Genomic DNA, 22,043 nt, shown 5'->3' with positions numbered 1-22,043 from the left:
TCTCAAATTGTCTCTCCTGGATCTATTTTCCAGGTCAGTTGTTTTGCCAATCAGATATTTCACATTTTTTTCTATTTTTTCATTCTTTACGTTTTGTTTTATTACTTCTTGATGCCTCATAGATTCATTAGCTTCCACTTGCTCAAGTCTAATTTTAAATGAGTTAGTGTTTACATTTTGCTTTTGAGCCTCCATTTTCAATTGGTTGATTTCGCCTCTCAGGGTGTCCTTTTCTCTCTCTAGATTCTGAATCTCCGTAGCCATTTCGCCAATCTTATTCTTTAGGGACTTGATTTCATCAGTGGATTTTTTCTCCCTTTTTTCAATTTTTTCCATATTTTCTTTTAGCTCCCTAATTTGGTTTTTAAAATCCTCCTTTAGCTCTTCCAGCAGTGCTTTTTGGGCTGGAGACCAGTTCATATTAGCTTTTGAGGTATCTGATGTATCTACCGTGTCATTGCCGTCCTCCTCTATATCGATATTTTGATCCTGCCTGTCTCCATAAAAAGAATCTATTGTCCTCGGTTTTTTTGTATTCTTCTTCATGTTTGTTGTTTTCCCTTTTCCTGGTGTTACAACGAATTTCTATCTTTGGGCTCTCTGTCCCAGCTTTCTTATTCTGGGGGTTGTGAGTCTAGAATTATAACCTTCAGTTTCCTGAGGTGTGGGGGAGGGGTCTGGCTCCCTGGCGTCTCACTCCCTGTGGGTGCTCTCCAGCACTTGCTTTTCAGCAATGGTCTCAGCTGTTTGTTGTTTGAGCTGATGTCTGGCACTTCCCCTGGGGGAGCAAGGTTACGTCTGGGCTCCCGGTGTTGACCCCTGCCGACTCTGCCCCTCTGGGACTAATGAGCTTCTAGTATTTGTCCTGTGAGGCCCCACTACTTTCTCCTCTGTTTCAGTTCTCTTTTTTTTTTCCCCGAGGAATTCTCTGGGTAAGGTGGGGAGGGATTAGAGCCTTTTACCTGGCCATTGAGTCTTCCGGAAGTTCAAGAAGCCGAGTTCCTGGGTTTTGCAAGCGTCAGGAGTGGGTGTTTTCACGGCCGGTGGCGTTGCGCTGCCTCTCGTCGCTCCCACAGACTGCCGTCCTGTGTTGGGAGTCCTGGGGATCTCTGCCGGTTTTGGGCGCCAGCTTTCTCCCAGCCCGTCTCCCACGTGGATTTCTCGGCCAGCCGCTTCCGCCTTGGTCTGGAGCAGCTCCGCACCGAGCACTCTCCGAGCCTGCAGGTTCGTTCCTCCGGCCTTTCAGACTCTCCTGGCTCGGAAATTTGCCCCACGCAGACTGCTTGCGGTTTCTGACTCTCTCAAATCTGCTCAAATTCACTTTTTTATGGGAATCTGACAGACCTTGTGAGAGAGCTCCGGTAAGATGCTGCCTTCATGCGGCCATCTTGGCTCCACCCCCTCCGTTGCTTTCCTTAGTAAAGCAGATCAAAAGAACCTATGTTAGCAGCATTCTTGTCGTTGGGCTTGTGTTGGTCTTTCACCCCCACAGCAGCTGCTAGCCGAATTGTTGCAACAGAATCCCACCACTGGAAGCACTAATCCAAGATACAATTGGTCATCTCACTTTGCATCACTCATTACAAGTATTTGTTAAAAGACCACCATGAAAATAATTATACCTTATGCACCAATATCTACTCCAGATGATGAAGCAGAAGAATTCCATAAAAACACCAGAGCATAGACCCAACCCCAGCAAAGCCAGAGCAGACATCAGGGGACTGAATCACTAGCAGCAGTGATGGTTTCCAGACTCCTCAGACCAGAGACACCAGAAACAACTTAGAAGGTTAGCAGGAGGGATCCGTTGAAACTGGGTGAAAGAGAAGTACAGTCCTGCACAGGGCCTGTGGCAGTGGGAACAATTACTCCTGGAGCCCTCAGCCCACAGAGAGAATGTTTGAAAGTCACCTATTTCAACTTCCAGGAGCCAAGATGGTGGAGTAAATAGTAAGTCGCTGTCATCCTCCCTTACTGACCTTGAAAAACCCAGAGGATATTGCCCCAGGAAAACTCCCAGAATAGTGGAGCCAGCAGAAAGATGAGGGACAACAGTCTTTTGGTGCAGGAGGCTAGGGGGATTAATGGTAAAGGTCCCTCTTACTGTGGCTGAAGGGGACCAGTACAAGATGGGAGGTGTCCCAGAAAGCCAGCAGCAAGCCCCATCTCAGCAGACCTATGGGAGATCATGGGTCCTAGGGTGGAGAAGCAGGCAAACGCCAACACCAAGCACACACCAGCCACCACCACCACCACCAGCTCCAGCTCAGCACAAGATAAACTATCATACCACTACAACCTCCATCAGCTAGCACCTGAGGCCCTAGCACACAAAACCAGTAACCAGCCCCCTAGTCCCCCACATAAGAAGCCTGGGACAGCACTCTCTGAGCCCTAGAAGCAGAGACCAAATTTAAAAGCCAGGAAAAAAGCAAACAAAATGAGTAAAAAGCAGCAAAGAAAAACAATTACCATAGAAAAGTATCTTGGTGACGGAGAAGATGAAAACGCAAATTCAGGAGAGGACAACATTGTCAACATACCCACAACCTAAACATCAAAGGGGAATAAGAACTGGTCTCAAGCCCCAAAATCCTTCTTGGAAGAGCTCAAGAAGGATTTTAAAGGTCAAATCAGAAAGGTAGAAGAAAAATTGAACAATTCTTTTGAAAATACAATTAACAAAAAAAAAAATACAATGGAAAAAAGTACACTGAAGAAAACAATTCCTCAAATTGGAGTGGCCAAATGGAAAAGGAGGTACAAAAGCTAACTGAAGAAAACAATTCATTAAAAATTAGAATTGGGCAAGTGGAAGCTAATGACTCTATGTGATCAAGAATTAGTCAAAATCAAAAGAATGAAAAAATAGAAGAAAACATAAAATACCTCATTGGAAAAACAACTGACCTAGAAAATAGATCCAGGAGAGATAATTTAAGAATTATTGGTCTACCTGAAAGCCCTGATCAAAAAAGAGCCTGGACAGCTTCTTTCAAGAAATCTTCAAGGAAAATTGTTCTGAGGTCCCAGAGCCAGAGTGTAAAATAGTCTTCAAAAGAATCCACCAGTCACCTCCTGAAAGAGATCCCAAATTGAAAAAGCCAAGGAATATTGTAGCCAGATTCCAGAATTATCAGATCAAGGAGAGAATACTGCAAGTAGCCAGAAATGAACAATTGAAATGTCATGGAACCACAGTCAGGATTATGCAAGACTTTGCAGATTCTACATTAAAAGAGCTGAGGGCTTGGAATCTGATATTCTATAAGGCAAAGGAGCTTGGATTATAACCAAGGATCAACTACACAGTGAAATTGAGCATAATTTTTCAGTAAAGGAGATGAACATTCAATAAAATAGGGGACTTCCAGACTTTCCTGACCAGAAGTCAATGGAAAATTTGATCTTCAAGCACAAGACTCAAGAGAGGCATAAAAAGGTAAACAGGGAAGGAGGAAAAAAAAACATATTATTCAATAAGGGCAAAGTGTTTACATCCCTACATGGGAAGATGATACTTACAACTCTTGAGAATTGTATCTTTATTATGACATCTAGAAGGGAAATACATAGACAGAGGGGGTCTATTTGAGTTGACCTTGATGTGATGATAAAAAACATAAGTGGTATAGCATCCAAATTCTTAGAGGAGAAGTTAAGGGATTTATGGGAACAAACAGACAGCAAAACTATACTAGTGGGAGACCTCAACCTCTCCCTCTTTGAACTAGATAAATCAAACCACAAAATAAACAAGAAAGAAGTTAAGGAGGTGAATAGAATTTTAGAAAAGGCAGATATGGTAGACTTCTGGAGAAAACTGAAAGAGGATAGAAAAGAATATACCTTGTTCTCAGCTATACATGGCACCTACAAAAAAATTGACCATTTATTAGGGCATAAAAACCTCACAATCCAGAGCAGAAAGAAATATTAAATGCATCCTTTTCAGATCATAATGCAATAAAAATTATATGTAATAAAGGGCTATGGAAAGATAAACTACAAATTAATCAGAAACTAAATAATCTAATTTTAAAGAATGAGTGGGTCAAATAACAAATCATAGAAACAATAACTTCATCTAAGAGAATGACAATAATGAGACAACGTACCAAAACTTATGGGATGCAGCAAATGCAGTTCTTAGGGGAAGTTTTATATCTCTAAATGCTTACATGAATAAAATAGAGAAAGAAGAAATCAATGAATTGGGCATGCAAATAAAAAGCTAGGAAAAGAACAAATTAAAAATTCCCAATTAAATACCAAATTAGAAATTCTTGAAAACCAAAGGAGAGATTAATAAAATTGAAATTAAGAAAACTATTGAACTAATAAATAAAACTAAGAGCTGGTTTTATGAAAAAAAAAACAATAAAATAGATAAACTTTTGGTTGATTTGATTTAAAAAAAAGAAAGAGGAAAACAAAATTACCGATATCAAAAATGAAAAGGGTGAATTCACCACCAATGAAGAAGAAATTAAAACAATGATTAGGAACTATCTTGCCCAACTATATTCCAATAATTTTACAATCTTAGTGAAATGGATGAATATTTACAAAAATATAAACTGAAGAAGAACAGAAGGAGTAAAACACTTAAATAACCCCATCTCAGAAAAAGAACTCCCTAGGAAAAAATCTCCAGGGCCAGATGGATTTACAAGCAAATTCTATCAAACATTTAAAGAACAATTAATTCCAATACTATATAGACTATTTGGGAAAATAGGCAAAGAAGGAGTCCTATCAAATTCTTTTTGTGATACAAATATGGTACAGATGCCTAAACTGGGAAGAGTCAAAACAGAGAAAGAAAATTATAGACCAATTTCCCTAATGAATATAGATGCAAAAATTTTAAATAAAATGTTAGCAAAAAGATTATAGCAACTTATCATGAGAATAATACACTATAACCAGGTAGGACTCTTACCAAGAATGGAAGACTGGTTCAATATTAGAAAAACTGTCAGCATAATTGACCATATCAACAACAAAATTAGCAAAAATCATATGATTATCTCAACAGATGCAGAAAAGGCTTTTGACAAAACATAACGCACATTCCTATTAAAAACACTAGCGAGCATAGGAATAAATGGACTAAACCAAAAACAGATATTATATGTAATGGGGATAAGCTAAAGCATTTCCAATAAGATCAGGGGTGAAAGAAGAATGTCAATTATCACCACTGTTATTCAATATGGTACTAGAAATGTTAAGCTTAGCAATAAGAGAAGAAAAATAAATTGAAGGAGTTATAATATGCAAAGAAGAAGCAAAGCTATCACTCTTTGCAGGTGATGTAATGATATACTTAGAGAATCCCAGAAAATCAAATAAAAAACTACTTGAAATAATAAACAACTTAGCAAAGTTGCAGGATGTAAAATAAACCCATCGGCATTTCTATATATCCCTAACAAAACCCAATAGCAAGAGATAGAAAGAGAAATTCCACTTAAAGTTACTTAAAGTTAAAGACATTATAAAATATTTAGGACTCTACCTGCCAAAACAAACCCAAGAACGATATGAACACAATTACAAAACACTTTTCACACAAATAAAGTCAAATCTAAATAATTGGGAAGACATCAGTTGCTTGCAGATAGGCCGAGCTAATATAATAAAAATGACACTTCTACCTAAATTAATTTACTTACCCAGTGCTATACCAATCAAACTACCAGAAATTATTTTATAAAGTGAGAAAAAATAATAAAATTCATCTGTAAAAACAAAAGGTCCAGAATATCAAGGGAATTAATGAAAAAAAATCCTAGGGAAGGTAACCTAGCCATACCAGACCTTAAATTGTATTATAAAGAAGCAATCATCAAAACAATTTGGTACTGGCTGAGAAAAAGAGTTGTAGATCAGTGGAATAGGTTAGGTACACAAGACGCGGTAGTCAATGACTATAGTAATCTACTGTTTGATAAACCCAAAGACTGCAGCTTCTGGGATAAGAATTCACTGTTTGACAAAAACTGCTGGGAAAACTGGAAAATAGTATGGCAGAAACTGGCCGTAGACCAACATCTTACACAGTATTCCAAAATAAAGTCCAAATGGCTACACGATTTAGATATGAAGGCTAATACTATAAGCAAACTGGGAAAGTAAAGAATAGTTTACCTGTCAGATATGTAGAGAACAGAAGAGTTTATGACCAAAGAAGACATAGAGAACATCATGAAATGCAAAATGGATGATTTTGATTACATTAAATTGAAAAGTTTTAGCACAAGCAAAGCCAATGCAACCAAGATTAGGAGGGAAGCAGACAACTGGGAGAGAATTACAGCCAGTGTCTCTGATAAAGGTCTCATTTCTAAAATATATATAGAACTGAGTCAAATTTAGAGGAATACGAGTCATTCTCCAATTGATCAATGGTCAAAGGATATGAACAGGCAGTTTTCAGATGAAGAAATTAAAGCTATCTATAGTCATATGAAAAAATGCTCTAAATCACTATTGATTAGAGAAATGCAAATCAAAACAACTCTTAGGTCCCACATCATACTTATCAAATTGGCTAACATGACAAAACAGGAAAATTATAAATGCTGGAGAAGGTGTGGGAACATCGGAACACATCATTGGTGGACTTGTGAACTGATCCAACCATTTTGGAGAGCAATTTGGAACTAAGCCCCAAAATTTGTATAACCTTTGACCCAGCAATACCACTTCTAGGGCTGTATCCCAAAGAGAGCATAAAAAAATGGAAAAAAGACTCACATGTACAGAAGCAGTTATAGCAGCTCTTTTTGTAGTGGCCAAGAATTGGAAATTGAGGGGATGTCTATCAACTGGGAAATAGCTGAACAAGTTGTGGTATATGAATGTAATGGAATACTATTGTGCTATAAGAAATGATGAGCAGGCAGACTTCAGAAAAACCTGGAAAAACTTATATGAACTGAGGTTGAGTGAGTTCAGAACCAGGAGAACATTGTACACAGTTACAGCCACATTGTGCAATGACTGACTTTGATAGACTTAGATCTTCTCAGCAATGCAAGGTTCTAACACAACTTCAAAAGACTTATGATTGAAAATGCTATACACTTCCAGAGAAAGTAATGTGGAGTCTGACTACAGATCAAAGCATACTATTTGCTTTCTCTCTCTTGTTTTCTTTCTTCTTTCTCATGGCTCATCCCATTGATTCTAGTTCTTCTTTACAACATGACTAATGTGAAAATATCTTTAATATGAATATACATGTGGAGCCTATATCAGATTGCATGCTGTCTTGGGGACTGGGGAGGCAAGGAAGGTGGAGAAAATTTAAAACACAAAGCTTGCAGAACTGTTGAAAACTAAAAATAAATAAATTAAACTTTAAAAAAAAACTCCATCTGCTGCTCCAAATTAAATCAATATATGTATAAATCAAAACTTTGTTACCCCCAATGCAAAGGTGAGCACAGGAATTGTAAAAACTATGATGAAAAATGTACAGTATCAAGAAATCAAAGATTTGACAACTACATAGAAGCTTTGTAACTGTATATGATGACTAATTTCTTCAAGAAATTAATTAGAAGGCACTGAACATAGTGAGTACTAAATAACATCACATAAAATGAAACTGGCTATTGTATTAATAAAAATGAAATTTCTAGTTACCTCTCTACTAGTCATTTCCAAATTTGTTATTTGCATTGTCTGACCATTGACATTTTATAGAAAAGATAAAAATCAACTTTAATATGGCAGACAATTGAATGAACTCCAACCTGACCATTTAAATAAGGTGTTAATGACCAAAAAAAGAAGAAAATGAATTAAAGAATGAAATATTCGCATGGATTTTCATCATTATTTACAAAAATATAACTGCTAGGATACCACTCTCACAACGAGGAGGACAAAGGAGCCTAGACACTACATCAGCTCACAAACACTTAATCTCTTTGCCAAGCTAAGATACATGACACCCCAGAGCAACGCTAATCTATGTAAACTCATGTGCATGTTCTTCTAGAGGAGAATGCTGAAAGATAATGAGAAGTATCCCTTCAAGAAACATCAAAGATAAGAATTAGTACAACATTAGAAAAAAAATAAAAATAAAAAAAGACAGGGCACACAGTTGGAAAAGCTCAGTCCTGACTTATTTAAGCAATATATCAGTAATTAAAAATTGTTCATTTAATAAAGAATATTAACACGGATCATAATTATTCCATACATATATTTCAATAAATAAAAAGCCATAACAAGAACATCAAAAGAGACTTAAAAGGACATCAGTCCGGAAACACTTGACTTAATAGATACAGAAAAATAGCAGTGAAAGACAAAGTCAGTCAAAATTTGTAAACTCTTAAGGAAAAGGATGATAGAAGATTATGGGCATATCCCCATAAAAAAAGAGTAGCAGTAAAGGGTATAAAGAAGGTTAAAGAAAGCTTGGTGGAAGACACAACTAAGCAAAGTCATCACAGGGTCATTGGAGGATGAAAAGGGAAGGACAAAGAAAAAGAAAACAGAAAAGATCTGCAAAGAATTTTTTATTAAAATTTTTTTTGCCATAAAGGACATTTGAACCACCACTTTTATATTCTAATGTCACCGCTTCAGATATACAAATAAAGGTCAAAATGACACTAGCAAAAATGAAGATGGGGAAAATAGCTATATTAGAACAAGTGTACACAGAGAAAATCCATGTTAGAAGTAACACAATTACGAGGATGGAGAGGCCATCAATTCACAAGTAATATGAAGAAGGGAATGATGTAATGGGCATTGAAAAATATGGAACTCAATACTGAAGAAGAGTGACCAAAAGAATACCAAGAATTACCAAACAATATGCCTACTTTCTCATCAATAGAAAATATTTATGAGAATCATTTACGTGTTTATAAACTTCGATGAAAGTATTAGAAGAGAACAGGCAGGCTTTTCCAAGTGATATTCCACAGGGGACCACATCTTTACCATTACAAATTGACCAAAAGTCATCAAAAATATGGATTCCACTATTTGTATTATTATTTGATTTTTGTTAAGCAATTGATTTGTTGGAACAAAAAGCCTCCTTAAAGGCTCTCTTCTAACAAAAAGTCTCATTAAAGTCTCTCTTCTAACAAAAAGCCTCCTTAAAGGCTCTCTTCTGACATTTGTGTATTAAAATCATTCAAGATTCCTTGGAAGGATGACAAAAATCACCTTGTTCAATGACTTTTTAATCATAAACATCTAGCAAGGCCTAAACCAGTGCAAAATCTGTTCACAAAATGTGTCCCTCAAAGCATGGAAAAAACCCAGCACAGAGCCCTGTGGGATGCCCTGTGGATAATGTGGGATGCCCTGTGGACAGCGAAGGATGCCATGTGGACAGTGAGGGATACCCTGTGGATAGCGAGGGATGCCCTGTGAATACTGGGGGATGCCCTGTGGGATGCCCTGCGGATAGCGAGGGATGCCCTGTGAATTGTGAGGGATGCCCTGTGGATAGCAATGGATGCCCTGTGGGTAGTGGCGGATGTCCTGTGGGATGCCCTACAGATAGCAAGGGATGCTCTGTGGATAGTGGGGGATGCCCTGTGGGAGGCCCTGCGGATAGCGAGGGTTGCCCTGTGAATTGTGAGGGATGCCCTGTGGATAGTGAGGTCCTTTAGATGCTGCTGTTTGTGGGTGACATTGTGCTTGTTACAGACAGTCCAGGAACACTGTAGAGCTTCCTGGAAGAGATCTGTAGCCACTCAAAAGGATTTGGGTAATCAGTATACAGTCAAGACCAAGTAGAAGAAGAATGTCTCCAAACATTGTTAGTCCATATAATGAAAAGACAACCTAAGAATCTTATCCATCAGGATATCTGGATCAGGCAGTACAAATGGACTATGAATTTGGCTGAGAAACAAACATTTAAGAAAAGAGAGAGCAGGCTTTATTGCTTTCAGGACATTGCAAAAATTCCTTTGATGATCTCAAACTTTTCCCTTAAATAAAGTTCCATCTCTTTAACATCAATAATTCCACTGGCTATATGACTGTGAGACATAAAACAAAGAGGTTTCTAAGAAATTGAAAGTGAGTATCACACAGAGTACAACAGAGAGGCACACTATGACACTTTAAGACCAAAGAGAAACTTTGAAGAACAGTGGGAAAGCATATCATCAGAGAACTATAGAGTCCAAAAAGTTGTGCTGGTCCTATGGAAAGGGTGAGAAATAACAGGTGAACAACCTAAATACTCCATTGGTGTCTGGCAGTGGAGAAAAATAAAGATAATTTTGAAGAAAATGCCGTGGAAGGCCCAATCAAGCCAGATCATCCTGAGTGTGTTTGAAGATGGAACTGAAATGAAAACGACAGATTTAAAAAAAAAACATAAGTGATATCTCATCATCTATTTTATTCCATATCAAAAAATGGAGTCACAAGGAAGGAAACAAGCATTTACTAAACTCTGTTATGCCAGGTACTGTGCCAAGCACTTTACAAATATAATCACACATTTGATCCTCACAACAGTCCTAGGAAATAAATATCATTATTATCCCCATTTTACAATTAAGGAAATTGATTCAAAAAGAAGTTAAGTGACTTGCCTAGGGTCACACAACTAGTAATCATCTAAGACTGAATTTGACCTCAAGTCTTCCTGATTCCTCAGTACCCACATAAGAAACTAGAAATGGCACTAAAAAAATAAAAATAAAAAAAGATGAGAAGAGCAACTTTGCTGATCCAATTAAACACTGAAAAATTCTAGGGACAGTGGATTTTCAAAAGTAAAATCTTATTGATATCTTTTGTTTTTATATTAATCTATATTTCTCAATGGAATATTTTCTTCATCTCCTCCTAGACAGTCATTCCTTATAATAAGAAAGAAAAAAAGGGGGAAAAATTTAGCAAAACTAACATTTTGAAAAAGTCTGACATTATATGCAGTGTTCCACACCCATAGTCCCCCACTTCTGCAAAAAAAAAATGGGAAGAGGTCTTCTCTTGGAAGACAACCTTGGTCATCATTCCTCAGCATTCTGTTTCAATGTTTTTTTCACTGTTCTTTCTTTCCCTTGCTGTAGTTATTGTATATATTGTTTTCCTGGGTCTGCTTACTAGGCTTTGCATCATTTCAAGTAAGTCTTCTCATGTTTTACTGTCCTCATCATAGTTATCATTTCCTACAACACAGTGATATTCCATTACATTCATGTCCAACAATTTCTTATGCCAGACTCTGGATAACTACCTCATTTCTAGTTCTTTGCTACTACAAAAAATGCTACTATAAATATATTGCAGAACAGGAGGCCTTTCTTTTTATCATTGACACTCTTGGATTATATGCACCAATGTGGTGGAGCCAGCCTCTACTGACTATGACAGCTAATTGTTAAATTTTTATTGTGAGCATTTATACCTCAGAATTCAACAAATGCCCCAAATCAGGACTTGATTTGTTATTTTGCTAATTGTCTAGACTCTAAAAAGTGATGAAGAAAAAATGCAAATTAAACCTAAAAGTGTGTCCTGCATAAATTTGTCTTTTAAGGAGAGCTGATTATTAAACAAAAAGTTTCCCCAGCTTCCTGTTTTCCTTCTAATTTTGGCTGTATTAGTTTTGTTAGTGCAAAAGCTTTTTTTTTAAATTTCATGTAATCAAAAATATCTGTTTTACTTCTCATGATCCTCTCTATCCTTATTTGGCCATAAACTCTTCCTTTATCTGCAGATCTGACAAGTATATTTTCCCATGTTCCCCTAATTTACTTATATCACCCTTTATATCTAAATCCTTTATCCATTTCGACCTTATCTTGGTATATGGAGTGAGACATTGGTCCATGCCTAGTTTCTACCAACTGCGTTCCAGTTTTCCCAGCAATTTTTGTCAAATGTTGAGTTCTTATTCCCAAAACTTGAATCTTTAGGTTTACTAAACACTAGATTACTATGGTCCTTTCCTACTGTTTTTTTTTCTGTGTCTAATCACTGATCCACCTGATCCACCACTCTATTTCTTAACCAGTACCAGACTGATTTCATGATTACCATTTTGTAAAAATAGTTTCAAATCTGGAACTGCTAGGCTACTGTCCTTCACATTTTTTCCATTGATTCTCTTCATATTCTTGACTTTTTTCTAGATGAATATTGTTATTCTTTTTTCTAGCTCCGTAAAATGATTCTCTGGTACTTTGGTTGGTATGGCACTAAATAAGTAAATTAACTTAGATAGAATTGTCATTTTTGTTATATTGGCTTGACTTGCCAATTAATATTTACCAATTGTTTAGATCTGTCTTTATTTGTGTGAAGAGTGATTTGTAATTGTGTTTGTATAATCTCTGAGTTTGTCTTGGTGGATTCACTTTAAATTATTTTGTATTGTCTGCAATTATTTTACATGGAATTTATTTTTCTATTTCTTGTTGCTACTTTTTTTTGATAGTGTATAAAAATACTGATGATTTATATGGGTTTGTTTTATATCCTGCAACTTTGCTGAAGTTGTTAATTGTTTCAACTAGTTTTTTAGTTGATTCTCTAGGGTTCTCTACATATACCAGCAGCAGCAGCACAGATTTTGTTTCCTCATTGCCCACTTTTATTTCTTTAATTTCTTTTTCTTGTCTAATTGTTTTAGCTAGCATTTCTAATACATATTGAATAATAAGTTTAATAATGGACATCCTTGCTTCACCCCTGATCTTATTGGGAAGGCTTCAAGTTTATCCCCATTACAGATGTTTGCCCTTAGTTTTTGGTAGATACTATTTATCATTTTTAAAAGACTCCATTGAGTTTTATCATTTCTAGTATTTTTAATAAGAATGGGTATTGTATTTTGTCAAAGGCCTTTTCTGCATCTATTGAAATAATCATATGATTTTTACTGTTTTGTTATTAATGTGGTAGATTATGCTGATAGTTTTCCCAATAATGAACCACTTCTCCATTCCTAGCATTAATCCCACCTGGTCATGGTATATGATCTTTTGAATATATTGGTGTAATGTCCTTGCTAGTATTTTATTTAAAAATTTTGCATCAACATTCATTATGGAAATTGCTCCATAGTTTTCTTTCGCTGTTTTTGCTCTCACTAGAATAGGTATCAAAACCATATTTATGTCATAAAAGGAATTTGGTAGGACTCCTTTACCTGTTTTTTATCAAATAGTTTATATTGGGATTACTTGTTCTTTAAATATTTAATAGAATTCACTTGGAGAAGCTAGATGGTAGAGTGGACAGAGCACTTGGCCTGGAGTCAGGAAGACTCTCTTCCTAAGTTTAAATCTGGCCTCAGACGTTTTCTATCTGTGTGACTCTGAGGCAAACAGGGTTAAAATGATAAGGCATATCTAAAACCAAAGGCAAGTATTATCTGTAACAGGGATAAACTAGAACTCTTCCTAATAAGATCAGGGGTAAAGCAAGGATGCCCATTATCACATGTTTCAGTCCATCTTATTTTCTGGTATTTATCCATGTCTCTCCTCTAAGGTCTGTTTTGTTTCTGACCACTCCCTTCTTTTATCTGCCCCCTCTTTTATCATCCCTTCTTTCCCTTATCTCCTTCCCCTCCTATTTCCCTGTTTGTTAGAATAGATTTCTATTATCAATCCATAATTTTTGAGACTTTGTGGCTGTTTTGAACTCTGTGCTAAAGTTGGGCTCTAGGGGCAGCTAGGTGGTGCAGTGAGTAGAGCTTTGGCCCTGGAGTCAGGAGGACCAGAGATTAAATCCAGCCTCAGACACTTGACACACTTACTAGCTATGTGACTTTGGGCAAGTCACCTAACCCCAATTGCCCTGCCTTTGCCCCTCCAAAAAAAAAGTTGGGCTCTATTCCTAATATAGAGAAGGGAAGAGACAACTGTCTCAAGTTTTAGGCTTTTTCACATTGCTGTTTTCAAAACTAGTTCCGGCAGTTTGAAAGTTTTTGGTGCTTCCAAGATGATCTGATCTGGGGAGAGGTATAGTCACTGTTCTGATCTGCACTCTGTTCCTTACCCAAGAAGGGCCCCTCATCCCTTAGAATTGCAATCAGGACTGCTCCTCAGGGACCCTGCTCCTTTGGAACCAGAAGTAATACTGTTCCTCAGAGTCTCTGATCCCTTGTGACCAAAAGTGATACTGGTCCTCAGGGCTTCCACTCCCTCTTGACCAAAAGTGCTCCCTTTTGCCCTTGAACTATGACCCAGAAGTGGATGTAGGCAACAAAGTTGCCAAATAGCATCTTGTCCTGTATCCACTGCTAGCACAGGGCTCTCTTGTAATCTCTTTCTGACCCTTTGCCAGGTCCCCTTACCATCTCTGGCTTGAGAGTTCCTAAAGCTGATGCTGCTTCTGTCGCCACCACCCAGTCCCACCACTGGTGTTTTATATATGTCAGCTTCAGGACAGCCTACATCCCTGTACGACAAATGTCTCTTTCCAACCTCCTAAGTTGTCTTGTGCTGAAAGAATGTCTCACTCTCAATTTTTGTTGGCTCTGCCAAGTCAGAATTTGATTTGAGGCATTGTTTTAAGGTTGTTTAGAAGTGAGTGTTGGGAGAGGTTAGATGAATGCTTTCTCTACTCTGTAACCTTGGCTCCCACCTTAAGTGATTTTTAAAAACCCAGAAGCTGAAATTTTAATTTCATACAAGGCAACAATAAAGATTCAAAAGGTGAAGAGAGCTAAAAAAGGAAAAGGCATTTTGTTTAAGGGTATTACATAGACAGGGAAACAATATCATTATTAAATATATATCTATCATGGTATCATATGCTGAGAGCTGGAAAATACCTTAGAAGTGATTAAGTTCAATCCCTTCATTTAAAGGTGAAGAAACTGAAGCCCACAAAGAGGAAGTTACTTGTTAAAGATCACATAGATACAGAACTAAGTAGCAGAGCCAGGATTCAAACCCAAGTGTTCTCATCCCAAATTGTTGCAACAATTCTGCTAGCAGCTGCCGTGGGGGTGAAAGATCAACCCAACCCAAGAATAAGAACACTGGCAGTACAGGTTCTTTTGATCTGCTTTACTAAGGAAAGTAGCCTTAGGGGGTTAACAATCTTATTTCAGGGGTGGAGCCAACATGGCAGCTGCAAAGCAGGGACTCACTTAAGCTGTCCCTCAAATCCCTCCAAACACCTGTAAAATGTGGCTCTGAGCTGCAAAACCCACAAAATAGCAAAGGGAAGCAGTTCTCCAGCCCAGGACAGTCTGGATGGTCGCTGGGAAGGGTCTATCTCACGGTGCTTGGAGCAGAGTGCAGCCCAGTGTGGGCTGCACCAGAACAGACGAGACTGGGAGTCTTAGGACCATGAATCATTGAGCTGTGGCAGTTACCATACTTCTCAACTCACAAACGCCAAAGACCACAGAGCAGGTTAGTGGGAAAACTGCTAGATCATTTGGAAAGCCCTCTGGCCACCAGCCCTGGGGGTGGTGGAGGTAGTGCAGCAGTGGTGACAGCATCAGCAGGAAGCTCCTGCGACTGCTTCCAGAGCTCCACCATCAGCTACTTCCGGAGTCCCTGGCTCACACGGTGGGAGGAATCAAGCAGCAGACTAGAATGGGACATCAGGGCTTGTTTTGCCCTGCTTGAATCTGGGTCACAATCCTGGTTGGCAGCTCTTGGGGGAGGAGGAGTGCTGCAGTGGCAGAGCTTGCAGTGACAGTAGAGTAGAAGTAGCTCTGAAAACAGCAGCACAGCCCCTAAAGCTTGGGACAAATCACTCTCTACAAGCAGTCATACCCTGACTAAAAGCTCAAAGGTCAAGTAGTTGCCTAGGAACATGGCCAGGCAGCGAAAAAGGATGCAGACTCAGATTCAGACTCTAGAATCTTTTTTAGGTGACAAAAAAGATCAAAACATACAGCCAGAAGAAGTCAACAAAGTCAAAGAGCCTACATCAAAAACCTCCAAGAAAAATATGAATTGGTCTCAGGCCATGGAAGAGCTCAAAAAGGATTTAGAAAATCAAGTAAGAGAAGTAGAGGAAAAATTGGGAAGAGAAATGAGAGATGCAAGAAAACCATGAAAAACAAGTCAATGACTTGCTAAAGGAGACCCAAAAAATACTGAAGAAAGTAACACCTTAAAAAATAGACTGGCCCAAATGGCAAAAGAACTCCAAAAAGCCAATGAGGAGAAGAATGCCTTGAAAGGCAGAATTACCCAAATGGAAAAGGAGGTCCAATGGACCACTGAAGAAAACACCACCTTAAAAATTAGATTGGAGCAAGCCGAAGCTAGTGACTTTATGAGAAATCAAGACATTATAAAACAGAACCAAAGGAATGAAAAAATGGAAGACAATGTCAAATATCTCATTGGAAAAATCACTGGCCTGGAGAATAGATCCAGGAGAGATTATTTAAAAATTTTTGGACTACCTGAAAGCCATTGCCAAGAAAAGAGCCTAGACATCATCTTTCAAGAAATTATCAAGGAAAACTGCCTTGATATTCTAGAGCCAGAGGGTAAAATAGAAATTGAAAGAATCCACCAATCACCTCTTGAAAAAGATCCCCAAAAGAAAACTCCTAGTAATATTGTAGCCAAATTCCAGAGTTCCCAGGTCAAGGAGAAAATACTACAAGCAGCCAGAAAGAAACAATTTGAGTATTGTGGAAACACAATCAGGATAATACAAGATCTAGCAGCTTCTACATTAAGGGATCGAAGGACTTGGAATATGATATTCTGGAGGTCAAAGGAGCTAGGATTAAACCAAGAATCACCTACCCAGCAAAACTGAGTATAATGCTCCAAGACAAAATATGGACTTTCTTTTTTCTCAGAATCAAAATATTTATTATGTGTTCTTTTGCACATGGCACTATTAGACACTCTACAGCAATGTGTAACGTGCTGTGTAACAGCAAAACTGCCCTCAAGGAGTTATAATCTAAAATGGACAATATCAATGTAGACACACTGAATAAGGCATTTTGTAAAATGACTTGTTTTTTGCTCTGGTTGATACATCTTACTGAAGGAAGCATGAGAGGGGACAGGATTCAAAATTAAATTAGGAGAGGGAAAAGTGGCTGCATCTTTAGGTGACCATAAACTCAATGAGGAACCTTTTAGTGGCTGAAGGTACAGCTAAAATGAGTGGCTCTCCAGCAGGGTAACAAAAGGAATCCCACAATGGCACCCCCAAATGGAAAGGGAAACTAATACTCCTATAGCTGTGATGAGAAAACCCTGTAGTTGACATTGACACATGAAGAACTGCAAGCTAATGGGCAGAATCAGACCCAGGGTCCTCCCACCTTTCCATAATGGCCATGTGGCTGCCACTCACTGCATCTACCATACAGCTCACCAACATTCTAATCTTTCATTCATTCATTCACACAACAAACATTTGGATTCCTAGCACTATGTGCAAAGCACTATACCAGGTTCTGAGGGGGAAGGAACACCTGGGACTTGCAAAAAAAGTCCAGTGCTAGGATTTATGCATTCAGATGTGTATCTGTGATTCAATTTTTCAACCCCAGATCAGTGGAGAGCTATTTATACACCCATATCCAGAGGTCCTCATCAACTCTTGGGAACCATTGTCCAGCATTCACAATCATTAATCATTAAATTGAGTCAAATTTGATGAAGTATGGTAGTGGATAGGTTTCAGTCTGTACTTGGAGGAGAACCCACACAGTAATAACTACACATTTTGAGCTGCATAGGAAAGCACAACAATGGGGAGAAATCTAAAGGGGTTGGCAGAGTCAAACAGAAGTAGGAGAAGCTAATGGTATAGAATACTAATGAACAAGGATTGAAACAAGGTAGTAAAGGCTGGGCTGGGCTATTGTAACGCCACAATCAAAATTCTCAGTGGGGAAGGAAAAGCAGATGTTTCAATAAAACAATAATTACTTGCTGAGTCTTTCAAAATATAGTCCTGGAACCAAAAAACCCATTAGATCCTGAATAGCATAAATTCAACCAAGAAACTGAAGCTAAGGAATGGCTTTCCCTCTGGGAACCCTAAATACAATGTTTGCTTTTCTGGGCTTTGTCCATTGTTTCCCTGTCTAAGCTAAAATTCCTAGAAAGCAATGGGGCTGAAACTGAAACCAGTGGTTTTTATTTCAGCACCTCGGTCGCTATTGTTGTAGTTTCACTATTCCTTGATGTCAGATTATAGGACATTAAATTCGTAGTGTTGTATTGTACAGGTTTCCTTGGTAAAGTGTTGTCACATGCTCGGCACATGCTCAGTTGATTTGAATCCTAGAAACGTAATTACGAGATAATTACACAGCACCATCTGGTTCTGGCTCTCAAACTCAACTTTAATCCCATTAATTTACAACCTTCAACAATCCCACATGGCTTTAAAAGTCCAAGGAGATGGGAGGGACAATGGATAGCATAGGTGCTAAATGGCGGGCAGAGAGTTCTGGGGTATACTCTCCAGCCATAGGCACTTACTTCTATGTGGCTTTTCAGGGAACTGATTTTACCAGACACATCTATAAAAAAAATCTTATTTTTTATTTAACTGCTGCTAAGCATTGCTAATACCCAACAACAGGTGAAACAATTTATGATACTAAGTAGAGAAAACTGTTGAGAGTAAGGTTCCTTCCAAAGAAGATGAATAACTTACTCCTTGGTCTCCCTAAAGTTACTTGTTTGGATCTACTATGTAAATGATCAAAAGGAATTTTTCTTTATTTAGAGTTCTTAAATAGACAACTGGGCTGGAAGTGGAGCCAAAGTAAGTTTCCTATGATTATTAGTGAAGATTTTGGGAACCAAGTAACCTAGAAGAACAAAGAACATACTCCAAAACAGGCCTGGGTTGGAATCATTGGAAAAGTGTTTTACGATTATAGGATCGCAGATTTAGAGCTGGGAGGGCCTTAGGTTATCTAGTCTCACCTCCTTATTTTGCAGGTGAGGAGACTGAAGTGCAAGGAGGCTTAGTGACTTGCCTAAATTCGAACAGGTGGTACATGGCAGAGTGGGGATATGAAGCCAGGTCCTCTCACCCCACACCCCAGCTCTTTCCACTGAGAACACCGCCTCCCGCACTGCCTCCCTTGTCATGAAGCCCAGAGAGTTCCTACAATCATAAAAGGGCGCGGCACTTTCTAGGAAGAGTATAGACTTGAAAACCACCAAAGAAGTTGTACTTTGGCTCTTTTGCTCTAGGGCATAATCAGAATATCGAGCACCATGGAGGGCAGGATTTATTAAGTCAGCTCAGGAAGATTCACTTACAGAGATAGTATGGACTTTGCAAAGTAAGTTCAACAGCAAGGATGAACAGATAAATGGATCCTTTATGAGAAAAGGCTGCAGAAGGGCTCTATCACAACAGCAAGAGTAATCTACATCAGGTCCTCAAATGAAATAAAGATAGTTACATGAAGGCTGAGCTAAAGGATGCCCCAGGTCAAAAACTAACCATATTCCAAACCTGTCTAAAGTAAAGATAGACCTTGTGCTTCTATTAACACACTGCCCTACTGGCCAGGACTAACGGACATGTTCACTGCAGTTAGTGCCAGCACAAGCTGGAGGAGGGGAGATGGGGAAGGGATGGGTTCTCTTCACCTTCAGGTCCCTTCTAAGAACCACTGCTATCTCAATATTGGAAAATACGGAATAATGATTTTTCCATACGCTGTGACTCAGCCAGCTAAGGTGGGGCCAGCAGAGTGAACTGAGAGGTGCACTCCTTTAGAGGATTAGGGTAGTGATTCTGTCTCCCTTAGATAATGAGTGGTAATTCCCAGGCTAAGATCCCTACCCCAACAATCTCCAGTTTAAAGGAAAAGCTACGGCACAAGAATTTTCATTTCATGAAGCTATGACCAACTAAGGGAGCAAGATGAAAAGATGCCAATGGTTTGATTTGAAAACATTTCCTGTTATTTAGTTGATTGTCAATTGTGTGAATAGTGAGAAAAGAATAAAAAGTAAATGGAGGCAAAAACTTCTGACTTAGACTGTTGCTATGCAGGGGAGCATTTCCTTATGCTATCGCACCTTTATTCCACTCAAAAATCCTTCTTCAGATCCTCAGATTGCCACATATCACTTCATACCTTGATAACAGGTGCACCCTATTTTTCCCACTCACTCAGTCCAACAACTGGGAGATATGTTCTAGTGTTATGGGGTGGGTAGGAGTTTCCCACAACCTCCACCTATAACCTAGAAATGACCCCTTGTCCACAAAATTGTCATAACAATAAATAATAATAATAATAATAACACAAGAGATTAAAAAGGGAAATAGATGATCAAGAAATCATTAGAACAAAAAGCTACCTTGATTAGTGGAGAACTGAGGATCTCAGCCTCAGAAATCAACAGTTTGGGGAGGGCCTCCTTGATTTGTTGTCTATGCAAGTGTTGGGAGGCAAGGGACCATAGAGGGACAATGGGAGGGCTTGAAATCAACTCCCCCAGTCTCCAGCTACTTCCCATTGTGGAAAATAAGGCCATATCCTAGAATCTGACATTAATGGCAGTGCTCTGTGATGTCCACTATCACTGCCTTCTTCCAGCTGAAGAGAAAATAGCCTGTTCCAGCCCCTGCTGCCACTGCAATGCAGAAGTACCCATTGTAGGTCATAAAGATAAGCATAAGGAAGTAGCTGATGATAGCTGATGACCACCTGGATGACATGGAGCACTGTCCGCAGAAGGTAAGGGAAACTCAGCATCTGTTGCCCAGCAGTTTTGTGTGCTTCCATAAGGATAGTTCCATTCGGTCCTGGGACTGGCATGGAGTTGTAGCAAATGCTGACCTGAGACTTAGGCAGCAAGCTTTACCAGGCTATTTTGAGGCCTTCATAGAACATTGCTAACAAAAAGATAGCCACAAATGCCCAGCCATTTCCCCAGGTGTATTGATCACTAATCCAGAAAAAGGCAATTCCACATTCTTATAGCCAAAATAGAAGTTCATGGGCATCATCATCATCATGTCTCCTCCACCCCCCCCCATGACCATGAGAGGCTGTAGTGGATGAATGATGGTTGGGGGGCATGGTGCTATTATCGCCCATATGGTTCATCCCACGATTGTGTCCCATTCCAAGATGGTTCATCTTCCTAGGAAAGGCTGAAAATCAACAGAAGAATCCACCATCCTAGATCCAGACATCACCAGCAACTCCTCTGAGACCCTTCCTTTCAGCCCCACGACTTTCCTCACCCACACTCAATCCCTCTCCCAGACCCCAGCCCTACATGTCCACTAAAACCTGGACTTTCAATAAAATAGAGGACTTTCAAGCTTTCTCAGTGAAAAGACCAGAGCTGAATAGAAAATCTGACTTTCAAAAATAAGAATCAAGAAAAGCAGAAAAAGGTGAACAAGAAAGAGAAATCATAAGGGACTAAAGTTGAACTGTTTTGTTTACATTTTTGTTTACATGGAAATGTTACACCCAAATTGAAGCCCACCATTAATCCCCTTTATATTTTTGTCTTTGTCTCTGTCCTACACCCTGAAATGGCTTGAAACAGTTTAAGGCATAGTTCTGGGTAGATTGCCCAAGGCTAGTCCCCTCTCCTGAATCAGCATTCTCAGTATATTCTCTCTACATCAGTATATGTGCAAGGATCACTTCCAGAGTAGGGTATAAGTTCATCTTAAGGAGAGACCACCCTGTTACCAAATAGGGTCCCCACACCCTGGGTTATGGTGCAACTGTTCTGCTGACCAAGCTAGATCAAGCTAGGCCCCTCCACCCAGAATATAGCTGACCAAGCAGGGGGTACAGAGGTCCCCCACCCTTCACCCAGAACATGACCCCAACCGGTTCTGGGGAATTCCACTGTCCCTTGCCTCATGTCCCTCCACCCTGTGCCCTCCACCCTCTTCTAGGAAGCTGACCACCCTGGGAGGGACCCCCTTGTCACAAGATGGTTGTACCGCTGTACCCTTGTGCCATATTCCCAAATTAGCCCTGAGCTATGGATCCAACCAATGGCTGATCTTTGCTTCTGTATGTCATTGCTTCCACTAGCTACCCTCCCTAATTGTGTAATTGT

At 39.0% G+C, this 22,043-nt stretch overlaps 1 protein-coding gene and 1 pseudogene across 2 annotated transcripts in view; one reads left to right on the top strand and one right to left on the bottom strand.

Annotated features, from left to right (window-relative positions):
- Positions 1-22,043, top strand: part of ACSM5 (acyl-CoA synthetase medium chain family member 5) — a 97,044-nt gene that overhangs the window by 13,110 nt on the left and 61,891 nt on the right. The window lies entirely within an intron of this gene.
- On the bottom strand, positions 20,503-21,094 carry LOC118834212 (annotated as a pseudogene).

The sequence above is a fragment of the Trichosurus vulpecula genome, chromosome 1 (genome assembly GCF_011100635.1).
Source record: "Trichosurus vulpecula isolate mTriVul1 chromosome 1, mTriVul1.pri, whole genome shotgun sequence".
Lineage (NCBI taxonomy): Eukaryota > Metazoa > Chordata > Mammalia > Diprotodontia > Phalangeridae > Trichosurus > Trichosurus vulpecula.
This window is presented reverse-complemented; position numbering and strand designations above follow the sequence as displayed.